This window comes from Argiope bruennichi, chromosome 4 (genome assembly GCF_947563725.1).
Source record: "Argiope bruennichi chromosome 4, qqArgBrue1.1, whole genome shotgun sequence".
In the NCBI taxonomy this organism is placed as follows: domain Eukaryota; kingdom Metazoa; phylum Arthropoda; class Arachnida; order Araneae; family Araneidae; genus Argiope; species Argiope bruennichi.
The window spans coordinates 12,049,655-12,066,332 of record NC_079154.1 but is presented as its reverse complement, the minus strand read 5'-3'; positions in this window follow the sequence as shown (position 1 = coordinate 12,066,332).

Here is a 16,678-nt window from a genome sequence, read left to right as displayed (position 1 = left end):
AGATCCCAATTGCATAGGCACTTTTGTAACTATTGTTCGGAAATTGTTATATGTTTAAAGATACACATACATATATTTGATAGAGGGCACTCGAGAAGGTTCCAGGGCTATTAATTGAATAATTTTTAACTTGGTCAATATCTGTTCTTCCAAAAATGTGTACTGAAATATGGAGGTCAGAAAATATATGATAAGTCAAAAGGAAAATGACAAATTTTTATTTTCTCCTATACTAATAAAAAAAGCATTTTTTAATTATGTTTACATCTAGTTAATTTTATAAAAAATAATATTTATCAGTTTAATGGGATGCATTGACAAGGAAATCAGGTGATATACTAAGTCATATCTTCTTGATTTGACTAAGTCATATCTTGTTGATTTGACTAAGTCATATTATACTGTCATATCTTGTTGATTTGACTAAGTCATATTATACTGTCATATCTTGTTGATTTGATTCAGTCATATTATACTCAGTCTTATCTTGTTGATTTGACTAAGTCATATTATACTGTTTTATCTTGTTGATTTGACTAAGTCATATTATACTAAGTCCTATCTTGTTGATTCCTGACGATTCTTATTGCACAATTACCAAAACAATATAATTCAAATTTGGTAGAATAAATTTTCAATATGTTTTGCAGTTCCAAAACTAGATAATAAGTCATTTATTGATTGGAAAATATTTCATGGTTGTTCTAGTGCTTCAAAAAGTGAAAAAATGGAAACTTTTGTGCTATTTATCAATTAATGTCAATATTTAAAGAATGGAAAATCACTATCTTCAAAATTCTAAGCAAAATATTTTAGAGATTTCTAAACTACATATTTCTGCTTGAGACTTCTTTTCGGCCAAAAAATACTCTTTTTCCAATTTATAAAAAAAAAAAAAAAAAACACGTTTGGCATTTAACTGGTATATTTCGTTTTCATAGATGTTTATTCAACCTTTTTAATGCAAATGTTCAAAAATATAACAGTTTTTTCTCAAAATACTTTTCCCGTACGTCGTTACATATTTTTGAACAAAATATATTTGTTTCTTAATGCTTCACTCCAAAATTAGCATGATATGTGAGTATATAAGTTCAATAATAATAATAATGAACTCATTTTCAATTTAATGTACTAATAATAGAAGTTTCAAAAATGAAGTGAATATCTTGTAACTTGATAATACAAAAAATTACATAATATATTTTTATCATAATTAGCCCATTAAAACTATACTATAATGTAAAGAGATAAAAAAAATAACAGTTACATTGAATTTTAAAGATGGTTTAATAAAACTTCATACAATTTTCGTGAAACATTTTTTTTTTCTATGGAAACAAACTATTTGACAAAAAAGAATTGTTTTGAGAAAGATATAAAGAACTGTCACTCTCTCTACCATAGAGATTCCTGTTAGTTACCATTTAAAATGCATAATATGAGATTTATATATTTTTTAAATTTATACAAATTATAAATTTCTACAATCTATACATTTTTCCAATTTCACAATATTAAAATTGAGAAATTGGAAAGTATGCGCTTAACTTTAATATTATTTCTGTCTTTATTCAGCAAAGAGTTACGGAGAAATGACAACTGCAACTCCACACTTATTAATCCTCTGTTTGAATTCAGCGACTTTTCTGTGAATTTTCGGACATATTTCTTGTAGTCTAATTTTATAATATTTCTTGAATCCGAGGTCGAAATTACTTTAATCCGTTAAAAGCAGTATCGCTGATATATTCAAATATCTCAAAAAATCATGAATCATGGTTGATTGAAGCATGTCCTTCGGAATGAGACATGAGTTACAGCTGCACATCTGGTGACAAGCAACAATATTTATAATATTACGGTATTTGTTGCAGTTGTCGATAGAACTTTCATCTTGAACATTCTACCTTCCATCACCAGACACTGAGAACCAGCTGCCAGTATTCGATGGAATTCAACGTTTTCTTCATTACATGCCTTATATCTATAAATGTCAATAAATATCAAATATGCTAAACTTATACCCTTATCCCCAGTAACTTCTCTTTATAATCACACCATTTTGCTATTCTGGTTTACTCTCAAATAAGCTCTAACACAATTTTTTTTTGTTCCGTTTGTGGTTACGGCATGGACCACTGCTCCTCTGGCCTTGCTCTGGCTCTCTAGGATTTTGGAAAAGCTATCGGTTTTCGGATAATTTTTTCTGGCTTTGTACTACAGTACCCATGTAAAAATAAAGGATGAAACTTATTTTCAGAACATATGCAGTATTTTTATCCTATCCAGGTAGTATCATTTGAAAATACCTAATATAATTTCTCATAATCCGTATAATTTGGATATTCTTAGCATCGTCGCGTTTTCAATGAGTACCTCTGTCACATATCCGTCTCTTATATTTATAAATATAAATTCAGTTTTCAAGGCACACTTTCTTCCCCAAAACGCTTTTTAAAGATTTTTTTACGGATTTCGATATTTCTTTTTCTTTCAAAATCGGCCTTGTTCATCCTACCGTCGACCATTAGAGTCTTTTGGATCCATTTTCTCTCAGATTTCCGTGCATCTTTGAAATTATTGTCAAATGACAAAAAAAAAAAAAAAAAAAAAAAAAATGCAGCACCAACCGGAAAAGAAGAATACTCTTTGGGGTTATTTTCCAATCGAGACATTTATGAAGAAATGCTTAAACGGATCCCTGAGAAAATAATCGAATGTCAAAGCACGTTGGACAGTTTTCTAAGAAAGTAGCTTTTAAAGAGATTCGATATTTTCTTTTAGTTCTGGGCGATACGATGTTAAGTCAGTTTTGGAGAAAAAAGTGTTCAAAATAAACTATTTGCTATTGAAGTGAACTGTGCAGTTAGTTAAAAGACGTAATGTATTAAATTCTGTTATGTCATATAAATCAAGTTACTCAAAATTATTGGTTGACAAGTCTAGAAACAAAGGAAGGAAGATTGAGCATTGACAATTTTTTTATAGTTCCATTTCACTATATTTTACAGTGTTTTTTCTATATCTGAACTATATATAGGTAATAAATATTAAATCAAAAATGCTTTATCATTTTTTAAATTTTCTTATATGACATAAGGTCTGTTAATAAGTTTAATGAATCCAGTACATTTATATCAGTAAAAAGTCAGTGAACCTTAAATTAAATCTCTCCAAAAACCTTATTTTTCAGAAATGATTATAGATGTTCGAATAAATTTACGAAGCAAAAAAGAGTTCTCAACTATATTCAATCTTAACGAGGAACATGGTAATGAATAAATTACAAGATATAATTTTCAATATGTGGATCCTGATATAAATATAAACTAGCTTAATCGTTTCTCTGTGTACATGTGAACAAGTTTATGTTCTCCTAGATGCAGAGGCAAAAAATATATTTATTGCGACAATCATTACGTGTGCTCCTAAAAAAACTAATCCGAAAAAAATATACAAACAATACATTTCAGCAAACATAATTGAATATTATGAACATATATACCTTCAAGTATTGTGAGGTATTAAGACCAACAGTGAATTCAAGTAGAATGTTCGTTATAATAAATAAAAAAAAGTTTTTTTTCCAGAATGTATTATAAGAATCGGAACATCATTCTTTTACAAATCATTCGAAATCTATAGTTTCAAATAATCTGAATATCGCTTCTGGATCATTTTAGCCAAATTCTGTTGCTTCTTTTCCTCTACTTATTTTTGCTCTGAAATATTTTGTTCGCCGACTTATTTTTTCCCTCAAATAGATCCGGATCCTGCCTATAAGAATAACCGGGGTTCTGTTGCGCTTTCTCAGGTATTCGGATCTAACAAATGTGCGATATCAGATATTCAGATTCAGAAGCTTCTGCATTCTTAAGTAACACTACATATGTAATGCAAAAGCCTGCAAGATACAATTTCCAGTTTACTTCCTTTTTCGAATTCTTACTCGAATAGAGACAAAAGGGAATTGCTTCTGCGAATAAAACAGTTCTACATTTGAGAGAGAATCTTCGAATTCCAGTTTCTACAACAGTTGTTGTGGATCTGAGAAGTATAATTTGGAAAGCAAAAAGAGATAGGTAGAGGTAAGAAGAGAGTATACAATCTAAAAAGGAAAATACTGCGAGCGATGCCTACTTGATCAATTTGTTATATTGTCCCGTTAACTTGGGGCGATTGAAGGACAAAAATCTAAATGTCACGTACTACGTTACAAAACAATATTTTGTAATGTGTTTTTCTTAAACCTTGAGAAACATTTTATTAATCTTGAATTTTTTTTCCGAGATGATAAATATGTATGCGTCTATCTGTAAACATATAAATTAATATTCATAAAATCTAATAAAAGAAGTCAGTAAAATCGTTTTATTAATATTATAAGATTTTTCCCAAAACAGCCGCTTCTAATATTTGAGAAATCTTATACGATAATGTTCTTTTCATTGAAGAGTCACAAAATCCTACATCATAATATTATAAGTTTTATGAATTTCTTAAAATTTTTTTTACGTTTGGTAGTTGTATATCTTAATTGTAATTTATAATAAGAAATAACACGCATTTTTTCTGGTATTCAGACTATATAATAATTAGTGATATTTTGATATTTATTATAATAATCAATATGCGATTTTTTAAACATACTGATACTATTGAATAAAAGGAAATATATATATATATATATATATATATATATATATGTGGGAAGCGCTGACAGATCCCGTATCCTGTATGGCGCTATGTTGCGTCACGTCATTAATCACGTAATGCTTTCCCTCCATTATTGGCAGACGAGAGTTGGGCAGTGAGACTGCAAGACGTGCAGCTCACGCTCATGTATCTTTTATGTTCTATGTAGTAATGTTTTGTCCTTTGTACTTTAATCTTAATAAATATATTTCAAATATTAATGCTGGTAGTTGCCTTTTCCCACATTTTGGGGGCTCGGCCTTTCTCGTGAATACCCCTAGCAAATCCCGCCAAATTGTCGAAAAAGCTGTGGACGTTAGTACAATTTAAGACGTTAAATTGATGCTAAAAATTTTGATAAGAGTGGATTTTTGCCGTGGATATTTTACTGGACTGGTGAATGGACGTTAGTGCACGTTTTGGATGGATATGATTCAAGTGAAAACGTTAAAGGTTCAATTACTTCGTGTTCTTGTGCAACTGTGCTGACATATACTGGCTGCTTTAAAAAAAAAAGGAACTTTTAAGAGTGAATAATTCGACTGCTCCCAACCAGGTAGGCATAATTTTTTCCCAAGTTTGTAATTTATAGTATAGTACGTGCATTTATAGTATAGTACGTGAATGTGCATTAGTTCTGTTTTAATTCATTACAATGTCTTTAAAACTAGGCGATATTCAATTAATCGCTAACTCCCTTAAATATGCAAAAACTAATTCAGTAAAATTGCTTAACTCTGGGTTAGGTTACAGTAATTTTGACCATTCTTCTCGAAAAAGAATGAGAAATTTTGAAAGATTTGAAAATTTAGATGTAGAAAAACATAAACAAGAGTTGTTGAATAATTTTTCTTTATCTGACTTTATCTCCGTTTCTAATTTATTACACTTAGAAGTAACTGAGACCGACAAAGATGCTTTGTGTGAAAATATTTTTAAAGCCCTAACAAATTTAAATGAATTTCAGAACTCGCTAGATACTAGTTTTTTTATCGGAAACAGAAGAAAAACCTTTGTCTCCTCAAAAGGTTTCTCAAACCGAAAGTTCATCTATTAATAACAGCTCTATGAGTAATACGGGTAATAATTCTTCCTTCCCCATCCCCGTAACTTCAGACGAAACATTAATAAATAACAGTCAGGCATTAATTACTGGCGCCAAAAGGGAATCACTCGAAAATGATCCCTCGAATAAACACACGATGAATGAAATAAACCTTCAGTTTTGTTTTTTATTACGCGATCTCTGTGGTAGTTGTAGAAACTTCACAGGAAATGATTCCTATTCGATTAAAAGTTTTTTTTTATGATGTTGAAGAGAATTTTTCTCTTTTTCCTTCTTTAAGCGAACAACAAAAATTAATCTTTGTAAAGAGATTAGTTTCCGGCGCAGCTAAATCTTTTTTATTCTCTCAAAGAAATCTAAATTCCTATCATGCTTTTAAAAGTGCATTAATTAATGAATTTTCCAATAAAGTAACTTCTATTGAAATACATAAACAACTAGAAAGACGTAAAATGCGCTCGAATGAAACTTTTATGCAATATTTTATTGCCATGCGTGAAATTGCGAATCAGTCTGAAACCCTTATTGATGAATGTTCTGTTATTCAATACACAATAAATGGGATACAGGGTTCCCCTTCGGATAAAAATATTCTTTATGGTGCAAAATGTTATTCTGAGTTTAAACAAAAATTACGAATTTTTGAAACTATCGTAAGTGCAATGAACGCAAATAATTCAAAGATATCGTATTCTAGATATGCTAATGACGACCAAAGACGTGATACAATACATAAAATCCCTGTCCAACAAAGAGAATCAAAATCGAATCTTAGTAATCCGACTAACAGTAAGACGCGTTGTTTTAACTGTAACGATTTTGGACATATCGCAAAGTCTTGCCCTAATCGTAATCGTGGTCCTAAATGTCTTTCTTGTAAGCTTTTCGGACATAAATCTTCCGATTGTCATCGTACTACTCGGAATGACAGTTCTACCCCAAGTGATAATGTCAACACTTTACATTTATTGCATTCTCCGTCGAATATGCATAAAGAGGTTGTTATTCTTAATAATACACTTTCCGGATTAGTCGATACTGGTAGTTTTTCGACACTTCTCAAACATTCTGCATGGATTAAACTAGGATCGCCGCCGTTGACGAATAACAAGATAACACTAACTGGATTCGGTTTTTCCCAAACTAAAATAATAGGTTCCTTTTAATCTGAAATTATTATTGACAAACAAAGTTTTCCTGTTTTTATTTCTGTGGTACCTAATAATTGTACTACTTATGACCTAATAATAGGTTCCGACGTAATAAGTCAGGCAAATTTGACAATTAAACCTGACGTTGTTGTATTTTCCAAAATTTCTAAATCTGATGATTCTGTTGAAACTGACAGTTTTATAATGGCTATTTCTGCCGAAACTCCCACGTTTGATATAGGTCCGAATTTTTCTAAACAAACTCGCAATGAGGTTGAACAGATTTTGTTAGCCTATAAACCTAACAAAACTAAAGCCACGAACATCGCACTTGATATAACGCTTACTTTGCCGAACGTGATATAGTAAATGCGCAGATAGACGAGTGGTTAAAAAATGGAATTATAGAACCATGTTCTTCACCATATGCAAGTCAAGTTGTCGTAGTTCGTAAGAAAGATGGAAAACATAGAGTCTGTATAGATTATAGAAAATTAAATCGTAAATTAGTTAAAGACCATTATCCACTACCATTAATTGATAACATTTTAGATCGTCTTCAAAATGCTAAAATTTTCAGTACTCTCGATTTGCGTAACGGATTTTTTCATGTGCCGGTAAAAGAAAAAAGTCGTTGTTACACCAGTTTCGTCACAAATACAGGTCAATTTCAATTCCGTTATATGCCATTCGGTTTAAGTTCATGTCCCCCTGTCTTTATGCGATACATAAATGCCGTTTTTCGTGATCTTAATACAAAAGGCATTGTCCTCCCGTATATGGATGACATCGTCATTCCCGCAAATAATGAATCTGAGGCTCTCGAACGCCTTAACACTGTTTTAAAAGTAGCTCGCGATTATGGACTAGATATAAACTTTAAAAAATGTCAATTTTTGTATAGTCAGATTGAATTTTTGGGTCACGTAGTAGAACACGGCAAATTGCTCCCTTCACCCTCCAAAACTAAAGCCGTTCTTAATTATCCTGAGTTAAAAAATGCAAAAGACGTACAACGTTTTCCAGGTCTTACGGGATACTTTAGAAAATTTATTCCCTCATACTCTACTATAGCAAAACCACTTAGTGATCTTCTTCGTAAAGACAGCCCCTTTCTATTTCAAGCTCAGCAAAAAACTGCGTTTTTACGCTTAAAACAGTTACTTTCTGATAAACCCGTTTTAACTATTTTTAATCAAGGCAGTTCCATTGAAATTCATACAGACGCGTCAATTGATGGCTTGGGGGGCAGTCCTACTACAAAAATCCAAAGATGATAACAAATTCCATCCAGTGTATTATATGTCCAAGAAAACGTCTGACAACGAAAGAAAATACACCAGCTATGAGCTGGAGGTACTCGCCATTGTAGAAGCTCTTAAAAAATTCCGAATTTACATCCTCGGATCACATTTTAAAATTATCACTGACTGTAATGCATTCGTCAAAACGTTAAATAAAAAAGAAATGAATTCCCGCATTTCGCGATGGGCATTATACCTTCAGGATTTTGACTACGAAATAGAGCATCGAACTGGTTCAAAGATGACTCATGTCGACGCTCTCATGCCGAAGCCCATGCTGCATGATCATTCAAGACTGTGTCAATCTTCAAATTTTCAAAGCTCAACAGACAGATGAGCATATTACAGCTATAAAAGCATTACTTCAAAATGCACCTTACGAGAACTACATAGTCAAGAACAACATTTTATATAAGAACTTAGACGGAATCGATTTATTTGTCGTACCTGACGATATGCAGGCCAACATTATTAAATCCTGTCATGAACGAGGCCATTTTGCAGTAAAACGCACGCATGAAATGTTAAACAAAGAATTCTTTATTCCGAACTTGATAGAGAAAATTGAACGATGCATACGCAGCTGTGTAGCTTGCATCCTAAATAACAGAAAACGTGGCAAATTAGATGGCACTTTGCATCCACTTGACAAAGACGATACTCCCTTTCATACATACCATATTGATCATTTGGGTCCTCTTCCCAGCACTTCTAAGAAATATAAGCATATTCTGGCAATCATCGATTCCTTTACAAAGTTTGTGTGGCTTTACCCGACCAAGTCCACCGACACCGCTGAAGTTCTCAATAAGTTCGAATGCCAAAGATCAGTTTTCGGTAATCCTTCAAGGATTATTACGGACAGAGATACCGCTTTCACATCTACGTCATTCAAAGAATATTGTGAACATCAGCATATCACCCATATTGCTATTACAGCTGGACTTCCTAGATCAAACGGTCAGGTAGAAAGACTTAATTCTACTATCATATCTGTACTCTCCAAGCTATCCATAGAAAACCCCGAGAAATGGTATAGCCATGTTGCTTCCGTTCAGCAAATTATTAATTCTACATTTCAACGAAGTATCAATTCTACTCCATTCGAAATTCTGTTTGGAACTAAAATGAAATCTGAGCATGATATAAAAATCCTCGAAATTGTCAACGAAGAGATCCAGTCTGCATTTCTCCAACAGCGTGATGAACTCCGTAAAGATGCAAAACAACAAATTCTCAAAATCCAAGAAGAAAATCGCAGTACCTACAATCTGCGTAGGAAACATGCTCAAAAATTTCAATTGAATGATCTCGTCGCAATCAAGCGCACTCAATTTGGCCCTGGTCTGAAATTGAAACAAAAATTTCTCGGACCATATAAAGTGATCAAAATTAAAGCAAACGACACATACGATGTTGAAAAGTGTGATTTCTTCGATGGACCATCAAAAACTTTAACTTGTGCAGAATATATGAAACCATGGTCTAGCAATATAGAACATATCACTTGAATTGTGTTTCAAAAGAAAACACTGAACATTACTTAAAGAAAAAGAGAACTATTTGCCTTCTTTTTGTGTGTGTATATTTGGACGATATAGACTTTGATTTTTTTTCTCTGTTTATTTTGTGTTATTATATTTTTATATGTTCAACACTAATATTATTTTTATTTTTAGTTAGTTATTCGATATTTCCAGTGCACGCTATTGTATTGCTATATACTTATGCTGTCACGGATGGTATGACTATTTTATTTGTTTTATCTTGTGAATATTTCAATTTTACATATTATTATTTTCCTGTATTTGCTGTTTGTTTTATATATTTACTTCAATGTACTGTATACCATAAGGCGAGGTCGCCTATCCTGTCATGATGGCCGATGTGGGAAGCGCTGACAGATCCCGTATCCTGTATGGCGCCATGTTGCGTCACGTCATTAATCACGTAATGATTTCCCGCCATTATTGGCAGACGAGAGTTGGGCAGTGAGACTGCAAGACGTGCAGCTCACGCTCATGTATCTTTTATGTTCTATGTAGTAATGTTTTGTCCTTTGTACTTTAATCTTAATAAATATATTTCAAATATTAATGCTGGTCGTTGCCTTTTCCTATATATATATATATATATATATATTGATTTTTTGGCAGAGTTTGTTAGGTTTGAGATGATTTCATACATAAGGGTTTGAATTCCTTTAATCGAAAGTTGAATTTTATATAGTGTGTTGTTAAATTGAATATTCTGGACTGTTTGTCAGATTCAATTTTGAAAATACTCTAAAGAATAATAATTTGGCAGGAGAAAAACATATATCTGATTATTTCGACATCCAGGAAAAATAAAAGAATCCAGTTCGAAGAATAAAATCTAAAATTTCTCGAAACTTGCTGCTATGTTTTCATGAATAATCCAAAGAGTGGTTATAAAAACAGAGAATGCAGGAAAAATAAAATAATTATTTTTTGCTTAAAATGCGGTTATAGATATTGTGCGTATGCTACCATTTCGAATTCCATTTGTAAAGTTAATAGTTTTCATGAATGCTGCCTTGCATCATCAAATCATCTCAAATATCTCAAGCATAAATTATTTGCCCAGAAAAGTAATACTAATAACCCTTCAGTACACACAATTATTTCTGGAATATTGATATAAGTGCAAGTTCATTCTGATCTCTAGTTAATAGGCATTTTTTCCTCATATTATTGGTCTCTGTACAAAAATAAAATATAGTTAGGAAATAGATTTTTTTAAACACAAATATACTGTAGTTAAGACATAAGTGCGAATTTTAATATGATGCATAAAAATTCAGCTTACTTTCTCTTTTTGAATTATCTGTATTTATTCCTTTCTCCCTTTCTATTTATATTAAATTATTATTTTGCAAACAAGTATTTTTTTCCTTTTATAAAAATTTCACAATTATACTAAAGTCGATATTTTACTCAGTGCTTATAGCAGAAAGTTTTAACAAACACATGCCCAAACATTTAGTTAAAAAATTCGTAGCTCTTTTTTATATATGCATATTTTAATAAGGCTAATATTCTTCATTTTGAATTAAATTAATTTTTATCATAAACTTCAAATTATTTACGTATCACAATAGGATGAATTTTATATAAGGTTTTAAGACATTTTTCGCAAGAAGAGAGCCGCTCTCCATCGGGTTTTCAAGAGCAATCATAATTCTTCAAAATCTTAGTCTTGTTCAATTTCTGTAAAATTATCCTCAACATTTCATCGATATTTGATTCTCTGAGTTATCATTATTTAATTATCAGTAGTAATACTTGTGCAAAGATCTCTGAGCCTCTGCTAATGACTTTCATACGCTGCTATATAACATCAAATAAAGCTGAATCACAAGCACGCACACACACGAGTTTTATCCCACTTCAGTAAAAAAAGAGAGAGAGGTAGGTAATCTGTTTAACTAGTTTCTGCTGCTTTTATAATATTTTTTTATCTCAGCCATAAAAGTGAAGAAAGTGGCCTGTGAAGCATTCATAACTTCCCAGAATTTCTATAAAAGAGAAAAGAGGGAGGAAACAGACCTCCTCACCCCCGCATGTGTTGATGAGTAAAGAGACACTTTCGTTTCTTGAAGGGGCAATACAATGAAGAGCAATTGATTTTCTGGCGAACCCGTGATAAAATCAAATATTTCTGAGCCCTTAGGAATGCATTATCAAAAGAACAACCACCAGATGTTAAATGACCTGACATAATAAAATAGAGATTCTTTAAGAAAAATGGAGAATTTGAGACTAGGAGGCAATGAAAAACAATCTAGAAACAATAAGAGTCTGAGTTTAAAGTGTAATTCATTTTATTTTTATCACACCATTTGTTAACATTTAACAGGTAGTATTTGTTTCGGGAGGCGCAGTGTACACATTAATTGTTTTTGGATGTCAGCGGCATTCTCCTTCATACAGCCAGCAAATCAACTGATTAATTGATTCAACTGACAACATTATCAGTATTCTGGAAGAAATTGAATGAAGCAATGGTCCTTACTTCTCTGAGCATGAAATCAATGCTTGCGTTACACTTTGAAAAAAACCCGAGAAAAATGAAGATTAATGTTCGAAAAATAATAGTGGAATGCTAATCACCATACATTATAATATGTTGGCTAGTCTGTAACATGAATAGTTAAAACAACTAGTTCTAAGTCATTGCCTGAACTAACATAATTCTCAATATTCTCAATACATCCTATTAAACTGTGAAATATTAATTTAATCCATTAGACTTAGCTGGTTATAAATATAATTTCAGGAATTTTTTTAAATAAATATAGATGAAAAAAAACCCTGTGAGTATTTCTGTGTTTGTGATTACTTTTCCATATATTTTTCGACTGCCATTTTCGAGTACACATTTTTGTAGGGATTTCCAGTGCGTTAAAAATAAATAATGGAATAAACAACTGTTAAATGGGAAATGAATTAGAAGATCAACTAATTTTTTGACATTTCACATTGTGAAGACCAATGAGTGGAAGCATTTTTTTTTTCTCCTAGAAAATATATTTTTAGGAACCAAATCATCAAAAATTGCCATTTCATGTTGAATTTTCTTTTCTCAAACATAGAACTGCTTTAAAGATTTAAATCTGTAGTTCAAAAAATTTAAAATTATAAGCAACTGAGATTGAAAATAGACTTGCAAATAATTGAGATTCCCATGTTTATAAATATGATGCCTTCCTAAATCAAATGATAAAATTTCTTCCCTTTACATTTGCAGATTACATAATACAAAATATTTCCATACAACATTTGCACAGAATAATGACTGATTGCTTATTGTTAGTGATTTCATATTAATGTGACATGGATGCAGTGAGAAAGTCATTACGATTAAGTTCATTGTATACGAAATCTTTGAATTTAAATTAAAAAAGTATTTAGTTATTACTGGAAAAAATTAACCAACACTTTATAAGAAAGCAGAAAACACATAAAGGAATTTTCGCTAAATACTTAAACGGACAGTCTGATTAAGATATTATTTTGGAAAGTTAATTAATACGTTCCATGTAGAAAAATGGGCATCATTTTATTCCTTTTCTGAATGTAACAAAATACTGGACGAGATTGAGTTGCTAAAATTGATTAATTTCTTTATTCCTATCCTTCCTATTTCTTCATCCAGAGACACTTGCATTCAATTCGAATCTCTTTAGCCTCAAACTGACTTATGATCACCTGGCATTATTTTTTAATTGAAATAAAAGTATTAAAAAATACAGGAGATGCAAATAAGAATATAATTGCTATCTTAATGTAAACGAGGTAATATGATATAAACACAAATGATATAATTTTTTTAAGGATTCAATACGACTTAACTTCTCTCTGTTTACTGTCCAGTTGATAAAAAGTCGCTCTATTTTTGTAACGAGTTTACTTAAAATGTCCTTCTGATAACTAGGGTAATGGGGAATGGTTTTAAACAAATTGTGTTGCAATTTTAAATGAAGAATAATGCCGGGTTTACACTCGGCAAGTTATAAGGCAGTCAGTAAGCAGCGCAGGAGTAGAAAGAAACAGATTTATGTTGTAACAATTTCATATGATAGATTCAGGCATTTCATGCTTAGATTTAAATTGCCATTTTGGCGTCCTTGAATCGTTCTGTTTAACTACGTATCATATTAAAATGATGGATATTTATTCAAAAAAACATGGTAAAATTAAAAAAAAATAATAATGTATAGAAAATTATAGAAAAAATAGTAAATAAAATGAAAAAAATGAAGCATTGCATCAAAAAGAACAAAGAGCAAAAAATTTTGGAATTAATCTATGTTAAGTAATCAATTTTAAATGCTAGCAAAAAGAAGAAAAATCCAGCTAAATTCTGCAAATGCATGCGCAATAAGCAAAAAAAAAAAAATACAATATTACGGTATGTTGTTGTCCTGTTGGGATAATTACTTGCTATCGATCAAACAGCATATTTCCACCTTTCTACGCATGCGCTGTTTACTGGCTTATAACTGTCCTAGTGTAAACCTAACAAAAAGCAAAGAACTATCCATGCAAAATGCAGCATTCTTATATCTATGGTGAGGCATTAATTTTAGAAATAAATTAATTAGTAAAAATTTTAGCTTTGATGTATTTTATTTTTTTACTGGTGGCTTTTCTGCTGTATTGAAGCCATAGTTTCTTTTCGTTAATATAATGTCGAGCGTGCATGTGAAAACTGAACATAGGATTTGAGAAACTTTGACATACATTATGTAAAAGCGATATAAAGCTGAAAACTTTGCACATGGCACATTTATGAAATCCTATAATTTTTCATAATATGTTTGTATTATTAATAAAATTAAATTATTTCCTTTATAAATTTATATATTCACATATAATACTTATCACAAAAATTTACATTGTTATCGTTTTGACACTTATTGAAAACCGAAATTTTAGCATATTAATCATTTTTACATCTATCGAAGTTATTAGTATAATCAGAATAATTTTATATTAACTTTCAAAAGAAAAAAATAAGTTCGAGAAGAATTTATGCGAATTGATTTCGAATGGCACTTGTTGTAAACAGTGCAACATCCTTCCAGTTATCTCATCAAACCGATGAATGATATATAGCGTTTAGTTTAGAGAATGAATTATTTATGGAATATTTCATAGTTATTTAATTCTGTGTAATGGAGATACAAGAGCATATATATATATATATATATATATATATATATATATATATATAAATATATATATATATATATATATAAGAATGCTGTCAGTTAAATGTGTTAACTAATTTGTAAAGCATTAAATACCAATTATCTTTTTATCAGTAGATGCAAATTGAGAAAATAAATAAATATGAAATTTTTTAATGGAATTTGAACAATCAATGAAATTAAAAATATCTTAGTTATGAAAAAAGTATTCTAGGTGATTGCAAAAATGTAGATTTGTACTAATGTTTAAATATTTTATGTTTCTTAAGAGCACAAAGTATTGATTCCACGATTTATATCTATATTGTTATATATTGAAGAATACATATTTATACTTTTAACTTAAAATTAGAAACTGTTTTTTTAATTGGGGATTTTCATAATTTGCGAATGTACTGTGATGCATATTCTGAGAAAAAAGAAAAGCCTAGAGTAGGATTATCAATAATACGGCTTAACAGGAGCTTTAAAAGTTTGAAACTAAGGCAAGAAGTTTTAAAGTTTTTTTTTTATTGTAACAGAATTCAAAACCAATTTCTGAACAGTGTTCTACCCTTAAACAAAGCTTTATCTTAGGGTTTTCTGAATAACGTTTAAAAGTTTAGAAAGTTGTTTGCATACGCTTTCTTTCTAGGAAATGTTTTTTTAAAGCAAAGTTAGGTAGTGAAGCTTCTGAAGAAAAAAATTTCAAGACTGTATTTACAGCAAATTCTAAATTTAAAACTGAGAGAAAGGAGTTTTAACTTTTTGACATGAATTCTATATAACAGAGCGAATTTTGGCTTTAAGAACTGAAATGCACAGACTGAAGAATATTTCCTTTACCTCTGTTTCTTTTTTTTAAATTATTTTTTTCTACACAAATTGCACAGCTATATTATTCTTTGCCTATTTGAGAGTAGTCATTTTTTTAAAAATCTTTTGTAAATTTCTGATCGAATTAGAAATTTTTAATAAATGATTGGGATATATACTCTATTGCAGGTTTTACAATTTTCATCAAATATATTCTTTTTGTCTTTGTCTTTTTTTTTAATGAAAAGTATTTCTCCTTTTTTGAATTTAGGACTCATTAACATGACAGGCTAGTAAATATCATCTCTTTCTCTGCCTATATATATATATATACACAGAGAGAGAGAGAGAGTTTACATTTTTCAGCCATAAATTTAGAATATACCATTGCACATAAATTATTTTTTATCATTTTAAAGTTTAAACAATTATATTTTCATCAACATACAATTCATTTATATAAAACTATTAATCAGCTTTAACCAATTTAAAAAAAATAATTTAAATTCTATTATTAAAATATAAGCCTTCTTTATTATTCAGTTAGATGTTTCACTTATTTTATCTCTTAAAGTTGCCAGCATTAGCTATGAAACTTCATATTTCTCCTATAATCAACTATATACTTCCATCATATCATTTTTTTATGTTAGAAATATAATTACAAGTTCTAGAGCGGTAATTTCATGTAAGCTTTACATATAAGCCTCAAAGAATTGGAATAATAGCGTTTATCCAAAATTTTAATCTAGTTAATGATTTACTATTAAATTTATTTCTATAACATCTTAAGGGGTTAAATATAAAAATAACACTATATATGCACATATATAGAGCAAATAAATGCTAGTGGAGCCGTGTGTACTGAAGAAATATATATATTTGTTCATTCTAAAGGATTATTTTTGGAGTTCAACGTATTTATTTC